At 30.4% G+C, this 14,464-nt stretch overlaps 1 protein-coding gene and 1 long non-coding RNA gene across 2 annotated transcripts in view; one reads left to right on the plus strand and one right to left on the minus strand.

Moving 5' to 3' along the window:
• LOC115880760 (5-hydroxytryptamine receptor-like) overlaps positions 1–14,464 on the plus strand; it is a 182,988-nt gene that overhangs the window by 134,265 nt on the left and 34,259 nt on the right. The window lies entirely within an intron of this gene.
• On the minus strand, positions 10,707–11,481 carry LOC115880739. The gene is made up of 3 exons (XR_004049933.1): positions 11,264–11,481; positions 11,064–11,170; positions 10,707–11,011 (listed from the first exon to the last, which is right to left on the minus strand). It is a non-coding gene; the product is annotated as an uncharacterized LOC115880739 (long non-coding RNA).

Genomic DNA, 14,464 nt, shown 5'->3' on the forward strand with positions numbered 1-14,464 from the left:
ACTATAATATAGCAGCATCATTAGCTAATAGAAATTGAAGGAACTAGAAGAAACGATGATAGTTTAATCGTAAACATAATATTTGTAACACACGTTATTATTCCTTTGTTGTTTAGTGTAGGTTATGATTATTTAACTTTAATTTTTTTTTATTTTTATAGGTATATTATATATATTTTTAATCTAATTTTTTCTCGGCTTTAGGTCAGGTAAAAATAGGAGGGATTTAAACAACCTGAGTAAAATATATTATTCAGTGTTGTAAAATCCACTTCAATGTGTGTCTGCGTCTCTATACAAAAATTGTGACGACTATATCGCGATGTTTTATGTTATGTGTGTTGGATTATCAATATTGGATTATTTTCTTCACTTAGGTATGCTTTTTAGTATTGTTCTCTCACGCCACCTTATAAAAATTGATTTTAAAAATCAAAATGGATAAAATTATAAAAAGAAAACTATAAAAATGAAGCTGAAAACTGAAATAATGCGCTGACGTTTACTTTAAAGGCTGGCGCTCACTAGACGGAAGCGCGCCGGAGCGCACGATAGCGCGGCGAAAAGGAATTTTTATAATACATAGTTTTAAATCGTTTCACTGCCGACAGCTGCGTTTCCGCCAAGTGAGCGCGCTCCCATTTAAAACTATGTATTATAAAAATTCCTTTTCGCCGCGCTGCCTTGCGCTCCGTCGCGCTTCCGTCTAGTGAGCGTCAGCCTTAAAAGTAACAAAACAAATTTTTGTATAACTCAATGGACGTTCATAATGTAATTATATTTTTTAGTAATAAATTTTGATACCAGGTCGAAACGTCAAACGTTTTTCTCTTCTTTTACCTGACCTAAAGCCAAGAAAAAAATAGATAAAAAATATACATCGAGATCTATTCTAAGCTCTTTGCTGCAGTTTTACTCTAATTAGATTTTGATAAAATATCTATTAACTTATTCTAAGATAGCCTTGGCACTTCTCTATAACTAGAGAAGACTAGACAGTTTGAATTTATATATTTTCTACATATAAATGTTCAAATTTTACTTTCACCAACCAGATGTAATAATTAACGTATAATTCATAAAGGTACTATTTATCGAATATTGTGTTTTCCTTATGTATCTCATGTCAACATAATATTATACATATTTTCAAAGGTGTTCTTAATATAAAATAATTAAATTTGTCGAAGGAGTAAAGTAAAAAGACACAAAAAGAACGGCTAGGTTATTCGTTAGTACGTTACATAGTATAAGTAGAGCCGATAAAACTGATAAAGGATATTCGGTCAATTGAGAGAATGTTCTTTAATTCATCACGTCGAGAATATTAGCTATCTACTAAAAGAGAGAAAGGCTGACTAAATTTCATTAAGAAGATGGACTTTTAAAACAGGCTATCTGCCGAGTCCGGAATTTAGAAGTAAGGTGAATAAATGTCAGTCAGTTGTATGGCGCTCTTACGATAGCAGCGTTTGGATTTACTGATAGGTTTATCGTTTCAGTGTGAGATGTAGAAAGCATAATAAATTTTCCTTTCTTTTTCGCTCGTGAAGCCTATAACGCAAAATCCTTAGTTAATAGAAGTTGAAGGAAATAGAAGAAGCTATGATAATTTAATTGTAAATATAATATTTGTAATACACGTTATTACTCCTTTGTTGTTTAGTATAAATTATGATTATTTAACTTCAAATTTTTTATTTTTATAGGTATATTATATATATTTTTAATCTAATTTTTTCTTGGCTTTAGGGCAGGTAAAAATAGGAGGGATTTAAACAACCTGAGTAAAATATATTACTCAGTGTTGTAAAATCCACTTCAATGTGTGCGGTCTGCGTCTCTATACAAAAATTGTGACGACTATATCGCGATGTTTTATGTTATGTGTGTTGGATTATCAATATTGGATTATTTTGTTCAATAAGGTAGGCTTTTTAGTATTTTTCTCTCACGCCACCTTATAAAAATTGATTTTAGAATCAAAATGGATAAAATTATAAAAAGAAACCTATAAAAATGAAGCAGAAAATTGAAATAATACGCCGAAATTTACTTTCAAAGTAACAAAACAAATTTTTGTATAACTCAATGGACGTTCATAATGTAATTATATATTTTAGTAATAAATTTTGATAAAGACCCTACCAGGTCGAAACGTCAATGTAATTTATAAGAAAACGTTTTTCTTTTTTTACCTGACCTAAAGCCAAGAAAAAATTAGATAAAAAATAGATATCGAGATCTATTCAAAGCTCTTTACTGCAGTTTTACTCTAATTAGATTTTGATAAAATATCTAGTAACTTATTTCTAAGATAGTCTTGGCACTTTTCTATGACTAGATATTACAGTTTGAATTTATACATTTTTACACATAAATGTTCAAATTTTACTTTCACCAACCATATGAAATAATTAACGTATAATCCATACACTGTTTATCAAACATTGTTTTCCTTATGTATATCATGTCAACATAATATTACATATTATTTTGTCTTCTAAGGTGTACTTAATATAATAGAATTAAATTTGTCGAAGGAGTAAAGGAAAATGGAACGAACCGAGCGGCGCTGGATCATCCCTTCGTACGTTACATAAAATAAGTTGAGCCGATAAAACTGATAAAAGGTATTCGGTCAATTGAGAGAATGTTCTTTAATTCATCACGTCGAGAATATTAGCTATCGACTAAAGGAGGAAAAGGCTGACTAAATTCCATTAAGAAGATGGACTTTTAAAACAGGCTATTTACCGAGTCCGGATTCCGGAATTTAGAAGTAAGGTGAATAAATGTCAGTCAGTTGTATGGCGCTCTTACGATATCAGCGTTTGGATTTACTGATAGGTGGATCGTTTCAGTGTGAGATGTGGAAAGCATAATAAATTTTGCTTTCTTTTTCGCTCGTGAAACCTATAATATAGCAGCATCACTAGCTAATAGAAGTTGAAGGAAATAGAAGAAGCTATGATAATTTAATCGTAAATATAATATTTGTAATACACGTTATTACTCCTTTGTTGTTTAATGTAGGTTATGATTATTTAACTTTATTTTTTTTATTTTTATAGGTATGTTATATATATATTTTTAATCTAATTTTTTCTCGGCTTTGGGTCAGGTAAAAATAGAAGGGATTTAATCAACCTGAATAAAATATATCATTCAGTGTTGCAAAATCCACTTCAATGTGTGCGGTCTGCGTCTCTATACAAAAATTGTGACGACTATATCGCGATGTTTTATGTTATGTGTGTTGGATTATCAATATTGGATTATTTTGTTCAATAAGGTAGGCTTTTTAGTATTTTTCTCTCACGCCACCTTATAAAAATTGATTTTAGAATCAAAATGGATAAATTTATAAAAAGAAAACTATAAAAATGAAGCAGAAAATTGAAATAATACGCCGAAATTTACTTTCAAAGTAACAAAACAAATTTTTGTATAACTCAATGGACGTTCATAATGTAATTATATATTTTAGTAATAAATTTTGATAAAGACCCTACCAGGTCGAAACGTCAATGTAATTTATAAGAAAACGTTTTTCTTTTTTTTACCTGACCTAAAGCCAAGAAAAAATTAAATAAAAAATATATATCGAGATCTATTCTAAGCTCTTTGCTGCAGTTTTACTCTAATTAGATTTTGACAAAATATCTAGTAACTTATTCTAAGATAGTCTTGGCACTTTTCTATGACTAGATATTACAGTTTAAATTTATATATTTTTTTACACATAAATGTTCAAATTTTACTTTCACCAACCATATGTATTAATTAACCTCTAATCCATACACTGTTTATCAAACAGTGTTTTCCTTATGTATATCATTTCAACATAATATTACATATTATTTTGTCTTCTAAGGTGTACTTAATATAATAGAATTAAATTTGTCGAAGGAGTAAAGGAAAATGGAACGAACCGAGCGGTGCTGGATCATCCCTTCGTACGTTACATAAAATAAGTAGAGCCGATAAAACTGATAAAAGGTATTCGGTCAATTGAGAGAATGTTCTTTAATTCATCATGTCGAGAATATTAGCTATCGACTAGAGGAGAGAAAGGCTGACTAAATTCCATTAAGAAGATGGACTTTTAAAACAGGCTATTTGCCGAGTCCGGAATTTAGAAGTAAGGTGAATAAATGTCAGTCAGTTGTATGGCGCTCTTACAATAGCAGCGTTTGGATTTACTGATAGGTGGATCGTTTCAGTGTGACATGTGGAAAGCATAATAAATTTTGCTTTCTTTTTCGCTCGTGAGACCTATAATATACCAGTATCATTAGCTAATAAAAGTTGAAGGAAACATAAAAAGAAACGATGATAATTTAATCTTAAATATAAAATTTGTAACACGCGTTATTTCTCCTTCGGAGTTTAGTGTAGGTTAAGATTATTTGACTTTAAATCATTTATTGGTATATATTGTTAGCCAGGTGATGGCCGGATTAACTCCTGGCTTGTTTAAAGTAAAATTTGAAAATTTATGACTAAAAAATGTGTACATTCCAACAGTAACATCTAAAAATACTAACGCACGGATATGTTAGAATATATTGATTATTGAATACGTTTCTTTCTGTATCTGAGTGAATATAATATGATAAGTACGTTTTGCCTTCTAAGGTGTACTTAATATAAAAATATTAAATTTTTCGATACAGTAAAGTAAGATAAAGAGAAAAGACTGATGGGTTATCTTTTTGTACGTTACATGGGTCAAGTATAGTAGATAAAATTGATAAAGGTTATACGGTCAAACGCGAAAATGTTCTTAAATTTATCAGGTCGAGAATATTAGCTATCGACTAAAGGGGAGAAAGGCTGACTAAATTCCATTAAGAAGATGGACTTTTAAAACAGGCTATCTACTAGTGATGGGTTGTTATTTAACTATCTGTTATTTTATAACAATTATTTAGAAATAACATAACGCAACCGTTACTACTTGTAAAAAATAACAGATATAAAATAACGACACGTAGAGATTGGCCGCTTGTGAAACGAAGTCGGCGCTCTGCACCGCCACGAAATTCTATGCAGGTCGATGCAATTCCAAAAAACAACTAGTATAGATGGAAAACATGTTATTTGGACAACCATCGATACAGGCGGCGAGATACAACGGACAACGGAGTGGGGAATGCGCTTTGGCTACGGCGAACGTAGCTGCATCGGTCGATGGTCGTATTGGGCTTGCAACAGCTTAAAAATAATAGGATATAAAAGAAGCAGCTTTTTTGAAACAGATGCGGGCATAACGCCTGGCGGTCGAGATAACAGGAGTGGGAAAGTAACGCTGCTGCATCGGTCGATTGTCGATGGAGACTCGCAACGGGTTGGAGAATAACGTATAGAAAATAAGCAGTCATTTTAGATACGTTGTTTTTTAACCTGTTACGAGCATAACAGGCGGCGGTCGAGATAATCGGAGTGGAAAAGTAACGCTGCTGCATCGGTCGATTGTCGATGGAGGTTCGAAACAGGTTGGAGAATAACGCATCAGTTGTTTTAGGTACATTGTTTTTCAACCTGTTACGAGCATAACGGGCGGAGGTCGAGATATTATGGCGCTGTATGTTTCAGTACTTAGTTATTAAGTTTCAGTTAGTTATTTTTATTAATATCTTTAAATATATACTTTCATTGTTTTTGCTACATTTTAAAACTCTTCAAAGACAATTTTACTAAAATTTACTTTAAGAAATTGTGAATGGTGCTTAGAAATTTAGTGATTAATTTATTTATTATAATAATGAGAAGTACCTAATAAAAAATGGAAATAACAATTTGATCAATTATTTAGTAATATGTATTTTTTCTAAAGAAATGCTGTAGAAAAAAATAGTTTTGAGATTTTCTAAATTTTCCCAGTCTTAAATTGTTACAATATAGTAGTTGCAAAGTAATAGTTTTGTACTTTTCACCACTGTCTGAGACTATTACTGTTATAGATGGTGATATGAATAAAAACACTATGTTAAGAAAATACTGTTTAAAAGGTAGCAAACACATTGAGTATAATATTAATTTTAAATAATGTATATTTGTTGGTTTTGCTGCAATTTAAAGCTCTTCAAAAAACAAATTTACTATTCAGAGATAATGATACAATAAACGATAGATACTAAAAATACACTAAATAAAGATATTACTTTTCAACTACTAAAACAAGTAAAGGCTAAGTTATACAGACTTCAAATTATTTGGAATCTCATTAAGAAAAATTAATCTCTTGAAATACTATATATTATAATTTTAAATAATTATTAGATATTACCCTTTTTAATACAATATGTCCCCGGATTGTCTTTATAAGAGGAAATAAAAGAACCTGTTATTTTTAAGCTGTTATTTTAAGCTGTTTTTTATAAATAACTATAACAGTTTCAACTGTTATCTAAAAATAACAGTTTTGCCCACCACTACTATCTACCGAGTCAGGAATTTAGAAGTAAGGTGAATAAATGTCAGTCAGTTGTATGGCGCTCTTGCGACAGCAGCGTTGCCGTTGTCCGGATTTACTGGTAGGTGGATCGTTTCAATTGTGAGATGTGGAAAAAATAATACATTTTGCTTTCTTTTTCGCTCGTGTAGTGTATAATATAACAGCGTCATTAGCTAACAGAAGCTGAAAGAAATAGAAAAAGAAAGAATGATAATTTAACTGTAAATATAATACTGCTTTAACAAAGGTGGTAGTTTATGATTAGTTGCGTTGTTTAAGTTGGTTATTTGGTGAAGTGGATAAAAAAGAGTTGGTTAATCCTTTCAAATAAGAGTTGGTTAGTCCTTTCAAATATCCCAATTTAAATATCCCATATATTTTACTTTGTACAATGTAGAATAATAATAAAAATATAAAATTGTATGGGGATTGTCATCGATGTTCATTTCCATTAATCATACGGTATACAAAAACTCCTCACAAACAGGTATAAATGGTCAGTAGTTGTTAAAATGAAGGAGTGTATAGTAGGTTGCCTACGTGCACTATGGAAAATTTGTGTAAACTGCTCCGTAGAAACAAGTCTATATTTCTACCATATTAATCACTGCGACCTTACTGATCTGTTCGGTGTCCCTTATTTACCAGTTATTATAAATCACGATACAGTCTTATGGCTTTGACAAAATCCAGTATCTGCATAGAGGCTAGTTCTCCATCTCCTATATACGGTCGTACTAAAGTTTAAGGTACGAATGGTTGTCGTCTCGGTGCACTTAGTGATGAGGTGTTCTAGTGTTCCCCAGTTTCCCCACAGAATCTGCATTCGCCGTTATTTCTTAGCTCAAATCTACTGAGGTGTTCGGTGTTCGTTGAGGAGATAGGGTCATGCAAAAGCTCCGTGACAATCCGAAGATTGTTTTTATTTAAATCAAGGAAAATCTTTGATTTTTCTTGATCGTAGTTCTAAATTATGTGTTAACTACCCAAGAAATTCTAATTCATATTTTTATCGTGAAACGTGTTATCCAGGGTGGTCCTAATTGTATTCCGGAAATTTCGGCAGCATATTCTGCAGACAAAAATAAGTAAAAAATTCGTATAAATGTATGTCCTAAAATGCTTAGTTTCAGTGATACAGGGCGTAGAAATTTCGTATTTATTTCGATTTTTTTCAAATAATTTCTGAAGTAACGTCAATATTTGGATGAAAATTGGTGTATGGGAGTTTTTTGATATGAGAAATTCGATTTTGATGTCAATATGACTCCTATTTGTAGAAGGCGCCACCTACATGTGTTTTAACTGTTTTAAAGGGTAATAACTTTTTGTCCATACCTGTATAAAAGTACTGAGTGAAAAAAATTACATTTCCGGGACTTTTTACGAAAAAAATGTCTCGGTAAAAATCGCTACGAGTACCTGTTCTCAAGATATTTGGAATGGAAATAGTCAATACAGGTCATTATCGACAAAAAATAAAAACGTTGAGTAGAGATAGTTATTTGACTGCAATAGTAAATTAGGGAAATTTTTATTTTTTTTAAATTAATCATAAATTTTTCTGCGATGAAATGGTGATAAAACAGTTTCTGTCGAACTTTTGACACAAAAACATTTCAAATTTATGATTTCAGTCTAATAACTATTTAGTAAACATGTTTAATTTAACCATTACTCATAGCGATTTTTTCCAAGAAACTTTTTTTACGTAAAAAATGTTGTAAATGTATATTTTTTCACTCAGTAGTTTTATTCAGGTACGGACTAAAAGTTATTACCCTTCAAACCAGTTTAAAAATATTTAGGTGGCGCCCTCTACAAGTAGGAGTCATATTGACATCAAAATCAAATTTATCATGTCAAAATACTCCCAGGCGCCAATTTTCTTCCAAATATTAACGTTACTTCATAAATTATTTGGAAAAAGTCGATATAAAAATGACATTTCTACACGCTGTATCTCCGAAACTAAGGATTTTAGGACACACATTTTTACGAACTTTATTACTTATTTTTAATTGCAGAATATGCTGCCGAAGTTTCCGGAATACAGTTCGTATACCACCCGTATAGATATTTAATAGAGAATAATATTAAACTGTCATCATTTTATTATTTTATGATTATTTTTTTTGAGGGGGGGGGGAGAAGGCCGCAAATTGTAACTCTTTCAAGTTTGTGTGTTTTTTAATTAAAATTGTCTAGCGTATCCCATTTACTATGCAAATTGGTTTTCTACTAGCAAGGATGTTTTTATTTTATCTCTTATTTCTTTTTCCTTTTGTTTAACCCGTTATACCGTATATGTCATTTTGCTGCAGCACATTTAACATGTTTAATATACAGGTTGATTCAGTGATGTAGTAGCGTTATTTATCTATAAGTACAAACATAATATTATATAGAATTATTTTAGGGGATGTTAAAATATTATAATTTATTATTTTGTGGCACAAAAATTGTGACGACAGCTTGAATAGGTATATCTTTTTAAATAAAATCTCTTATTTTTATTTTATTTTAGATTCCATGTATAAATTCTATACTGTTCTTGAATGTACATACAATATGATCGAAAAAAAAAACGGCAATGGCTATGAAATGAAGATCGCTGTCATTTTATATGTAAAATTATATGGGAAATATCATCGATTCGTCATTTCCAAGACAACTGAATGCCAATTTTTTTCTATCGTACCTTCGTAATAAATTTAATTGTTTTCATAATAATTATTTTTTTTATGAATAATAGGTTTCAGTGTGGTTTAAAATAAAGTCCCTAGATATATAAAGTATCGCAATTGGTTTGTTCAATGTTATTGGCGCCAAAATGGCGGATTTTTGGGGTATTTCTGGAAAAAATGTAGTGGTAGGACTGTTTAAGTGTCACATTTGTCTGAATTTGTCATGTCAAATGTTGAGAAGCTGTCAATTTCAGGATAAAAATATTTATCCACATATTTTAAAATAATTATAAAGCCACTAAAATGCTACAAATTTATTAGTTAATAATGTATAGACGTCGATATCTTTAGTGAAGAAATGTGTATTACATGAAAAGGCCGCCATTTGATATGTTTTCTAACATCGCTGATATTCAATACACGTTAGGTAGTGGATTGAATTTATTTATGCTCCAGTGAATATTTTTAACAATCTTATTTGTGGTATAACCTATTGGTACTTAAAACTTCGTTATAGAACAAGACAAGGCCACAATAGATCTGGGAAGGTCGCAGTAGGTCAGGCCGAGATCAACCTCTAGAAATCTAATCTAGAACAAGACAAAGACCTTACTTGCAAACTACCATACATATCTTTTAAAAAGAATGCTAAGTGTAAGTGAAATCTCTACGTAATCATTCCCTAAAATGTTTAGTGTAGTTTAGTTTTCAACATTTTGCCAGTAAGAAGTTTAGATAAATCTACAATATATTATGATCAGACCAAAGGAAGGATAATTATTCAAAAGAATAAGTTATGTTATGATACATATATAGATTTGGATGACATCACTTCAGGTGGTTTTACCAGTCAGGACTAACAGGGATATTAATCAAAACACAATGAAAAAAAGCTCAAATAAATTTGATCCTAATAACAAGAATGTTGTTTTTGCATATGCTAACTATATAGTTATTGTCATGGACTTAAATAGATTAATTTTTATGTATTTATTGATAGTAATTAATATTTTTTGGTTCATATTGTAATTACTAATAAAAAGTAAACAATATAATGTAAGCATGTAAAGTTATATTTAAAAATTTGGTCTTATACTGTCAGTTATAAATAAAAGTGTGTGATTTAAATTTGATTTTTATACATGACATAAAATTGTTAAGATTCATTTGAAGTTTTACATATTGTATGCATATTGTCGAGGTAAAATTATGCCTACTTAATTTATGTATAACAATAATTACAGTTATTTCATTGTTAAATTTATAGCAGTATAACTTTGATTATAATGATACTTAAACATTATGATACTTGTTTTAAAAATATAACATTAAATTGCAAAGTAAAATATATTTTAATTGTATTATGTGGTATTAACTTGCTTTTATTCAACTAATAATAAATCTGTTGTATAAAAATCACTCCATAACATACAAACCTTAATTATACAGCATACATAAAAGAGCTCCTATGCGTTTTCAAGCTTCTTTCTAAGTTACTTTTTAAATTAAGTGCACAATTACATACCTAAAATGCCGAGAAACTATCTGAAGTAATACTAATTGAAACAATCTTTCTATCAATATATTAATATATTTCAAAAATAGCAGGTATGTATCATATCAATTTAATTATTACATTTATTTGTTTCAACCATGGTTCAAAATTTTCTCGTATAAAAGCCGGCCTTCAAATTTAAGTTTGTAGCTTATTCATAGTTCCAAAGACTTTCGTTAAATCATGCTTATTTGTCAAAACTAACTACAGCATAACTGGTATAATAGGGAAAGTTTACTTATGGTATAGGTATCCCGTTCTCATCAACAAACAAAGTTTTTCCAATTGTTTCGACTGAATTAAGTACTAAAATGCTAAATGTTATTCCAACTTTATTTCTTCTTACCTATTAACTTACTTCTGTTGGCGTACTTTGCGCTAAAAGGTAACATAATTAAATGCTAATACAAATGAAAAACACATGTACGGAAACCATTCGTTTATAACCTCTTAACATATATAGGCCTAAAAAATTAAATTTATGAAATTGAGACAAAAATGAAAATTGACAAAGAAATGAAAATTGACAAAGAATATTAATATACCAACTGATATTACGTTAAAATGAAGGTAAACTGTAGATAATAAACGTAATTCTATTACAATTAATAAATATTTTATTTTACGGCTTGCCTGTCAATGTTGGTCGGCCATATTGGCGCCGGACCGACCAGCTGCTTAAAAAGCCGAAACAGCGAAATGTTGGCCTCCTTTTTAAATTTGCCGCTAGTTTTGGCGCCAATATGGCGGTAATTGCGGTACTTTATATATCTAGGGACTTTAGTTTAAAAATATCTTTAGCGCTGCTATTGCAAATCATTACTTAAAATTAGGAGATATTTTGAGAGACGAAGAAAAATATATAGACAAAGATATCTGAGCTGGAAGTTACAGGGTGTTTAAGATAAACTTACGAATTTCGTCTATTAAAAGAAATTTATCTACTTTTAAATGGTGCAGCTATTTTTTTATATTGACAAGTAGTATTATTGGCGAAATTCCCATCCTGTTTTGATATTTTTAATATTTGTTTGTTTCAGTGGGGACCATTTCTCAATTAAAACTAGTTATGGGATAACTCGAGCGAAAATTCGCTCGAGTACTCGATTATTGAAATAACCAACATCGCTCGATTATGAACGAGCGATGCAAGTGACGAGTAGCAAGCGACGAACGCAAGCGATCCTAGAATGAAATAAATTGAAATTCGATTCTAATGTGACCTACTCGATAAAAAGCCGAGCGAATTTTCTACATACATTGCAGGTAGCAAATTTATACGACGACGTCTATACCGGGTGCGTCTCAAAAGTGGCTCACCCCTATTACTTTTTTATTTCTTTATATAAAAAAATGAGATTTGGTATGTTAGTATATGACAGAAATTAGGATTGATTGACGTATTCAATTGTTTTCTGTCACATCCTGTTTCACCGGAAATGACTACAATTTTTGATTTTTAAATGGCACCCTCGGTATTTTTTTTTACTTTATTCGATAGAAAATGACATTCTAAATAGAATGACGTATCATATGTCAACTTTTGACATATTCGCTTAAAAACAAATTGTATTTTGAATTTCAATTAGTGTTAAAAACACTAATTTTTAATCAAGGAGCCTTGGAAAAATAGATTTAATCGTCTAATGTTTTTAGTGTCTTGCCCTGGCCGGTTAAAAGATGCCCAAATCGTATTTTTTTATCATATCTCAATTTTTTTCAAATGGAACGAGTGTTGATCATTAGCATATTTCGAAAAAGATTTTGTTACGAATAATTTGATACCACACACTTGGTACTTCGAGTGAAATTGTCGTTATGAACCGCATGTTATAATTATTTCAAATAAACCATATGCGAAAATGCCAAAAGTTGACATGTGATATGTCATTCTATTCAGAGTTTCATTTTCTACCAAATAAAATAAAAAAATACCGAGGGTGCGATTTAAAAATCAAAAGATGCAGTCATTTGCGGTGAAACCGGAAGTGACCGAAAACAATTAAATATTTGAATCAATCGTGATTTATGTCATATACTAACATACTAAATCTCATTGTTTTATCTGAAAAAATAAAAAAAAATTATAGGGGTGATCCACTTTTGAGACGCACCCGGTATATTTATCCGTTGCGTATCTGAGAGACAAAATTTTACGACCTACATCGACAATGCTTCAAAATAAACTAAATCAGGTGATCAAGCGAATCGCTCGCCGCTTACTACTTGGCGTTCATTACCGAAAGAATATGTGCTATGCGCACGCAGCTTACTGCTTGGCGCTTGGCGTTAACGAGTACTTACAACATGCGACGGACAAAAAACCGTATTAATTAAATACGAGCGATATTTCGCTCGAGTGATCACTCGGTTATTGCAATCGCTTGATACTCAAGTAATCGATTATTTAAATTAGTCGGTTTTTCCCATCACTAGTTAAAAGGTGTGAACAAAAAGTATCAAATCATTGATGTTAGAAACGTTAGAAAAGGAAGGTTTTCCTAAAACAATTATTATATCATTTCGATAGAATTCAGGGACAAAATGTATAAGTATGTTTACTAATATCTATGCAGTTTATCTAATATACCGTATGGTCGAGAAAAAAACGGCGTCCAATTGGCTGGGAAATGACGATCGATAACATTTTCCATATACAGGGTGGTCCGAACTGTATTCCGGAAACTTCGGCAGCATATTCTGCAGATAAAAATAAGTAAATAAGTTCGTATAAATGTGTGTCCTAAAATGTTTAGTTTCGGAGATACAGGGTGTAGAAGTTTAATTTTTATTTCGATTTCTTCCAAATAATTTCTGAAGTAACGTTAATATTTGGATGAAACTTTGGTGTCTGGGAGTTTTTCGACATGAGTCCTAATAGTAGAGGGTACCACCTACATGTGTTTTAACTGTTTTGAAGCGTAATAACTTTTTGTTCGCACCTGTATAAAACTACCGAGCGAAAAAATATACATCTCTGTGATTTTTTACGTAAAAAATATCTTTTTGTAAAAATCGCTACGAGCAACCGTTCTTAAGATATTTAGAATGGAAATGTGTCATGGAAAAACATGTCATTTTATTGACGAAAAATAAACACGTTGATACTGAAATAATAAATTTGGGAAATTTTTATTTTTTTAAATTAATCATAAATTTTTCTGCGAAAAAATGATGATAAAACAGTTTCTGTTGAAATTTTGGCACAAAAACATTTTTAATTTATGAGTTCAGTGTAATACCTATTTAGTCAACATGTTTAATTTATGTCATTGATGACAGGTATTGATAATTTCTATTCCAAATATCTCGAAAACCATTATTATTATTCGTAGCGATTTTTGCCAAGAGACCTTTTTCACGTAAAAAACGTCGTAAATGTATATTTTTTTACTCAGTAGTTTTATACAGGTACGGACAAACATTATTACAGGTGCAAGAAAATAACATAATTGGCACCTACTGGGTTTAATTAACACACAACAATATATTGTTTTTTAATGAGTTGTTTTATTTAGGCAGTTTGTAGGTACATTGATTTTTTTTTCAGAAAAAAATGCATTTCTTACATAGGAGTGGATAAATTTGTATATTTCACCACAAAAAAATAAAAAATAAAGATGCTAAACATTAACTCAAATAATATACTTTGTGGAAGGACAGTAGACTATTAATAATAATAATAATAATAATTGTCTTTATTAGAAATTGTTACGTTACAAAGTTTATGATAACTATTATAGTAATAAAAATTTACAC

This window comes from Sitophilus oryzae, unplaced genomic scaffold (genome assembly GCF_002938485.1).
Source record: "Sitophilus oryzae breed Bouriz unplaced genomic scaffold, Soryzae_2.0 scaffold_1657_pilon_pilon, whole genome shotgun sequence".
Lineage (NCBI taxonomy): Eukaryota > Metazoa > Arthropoda > Insecta > Coleoptera > Curculionidae > Sitophilus > Sitophilus oryzae.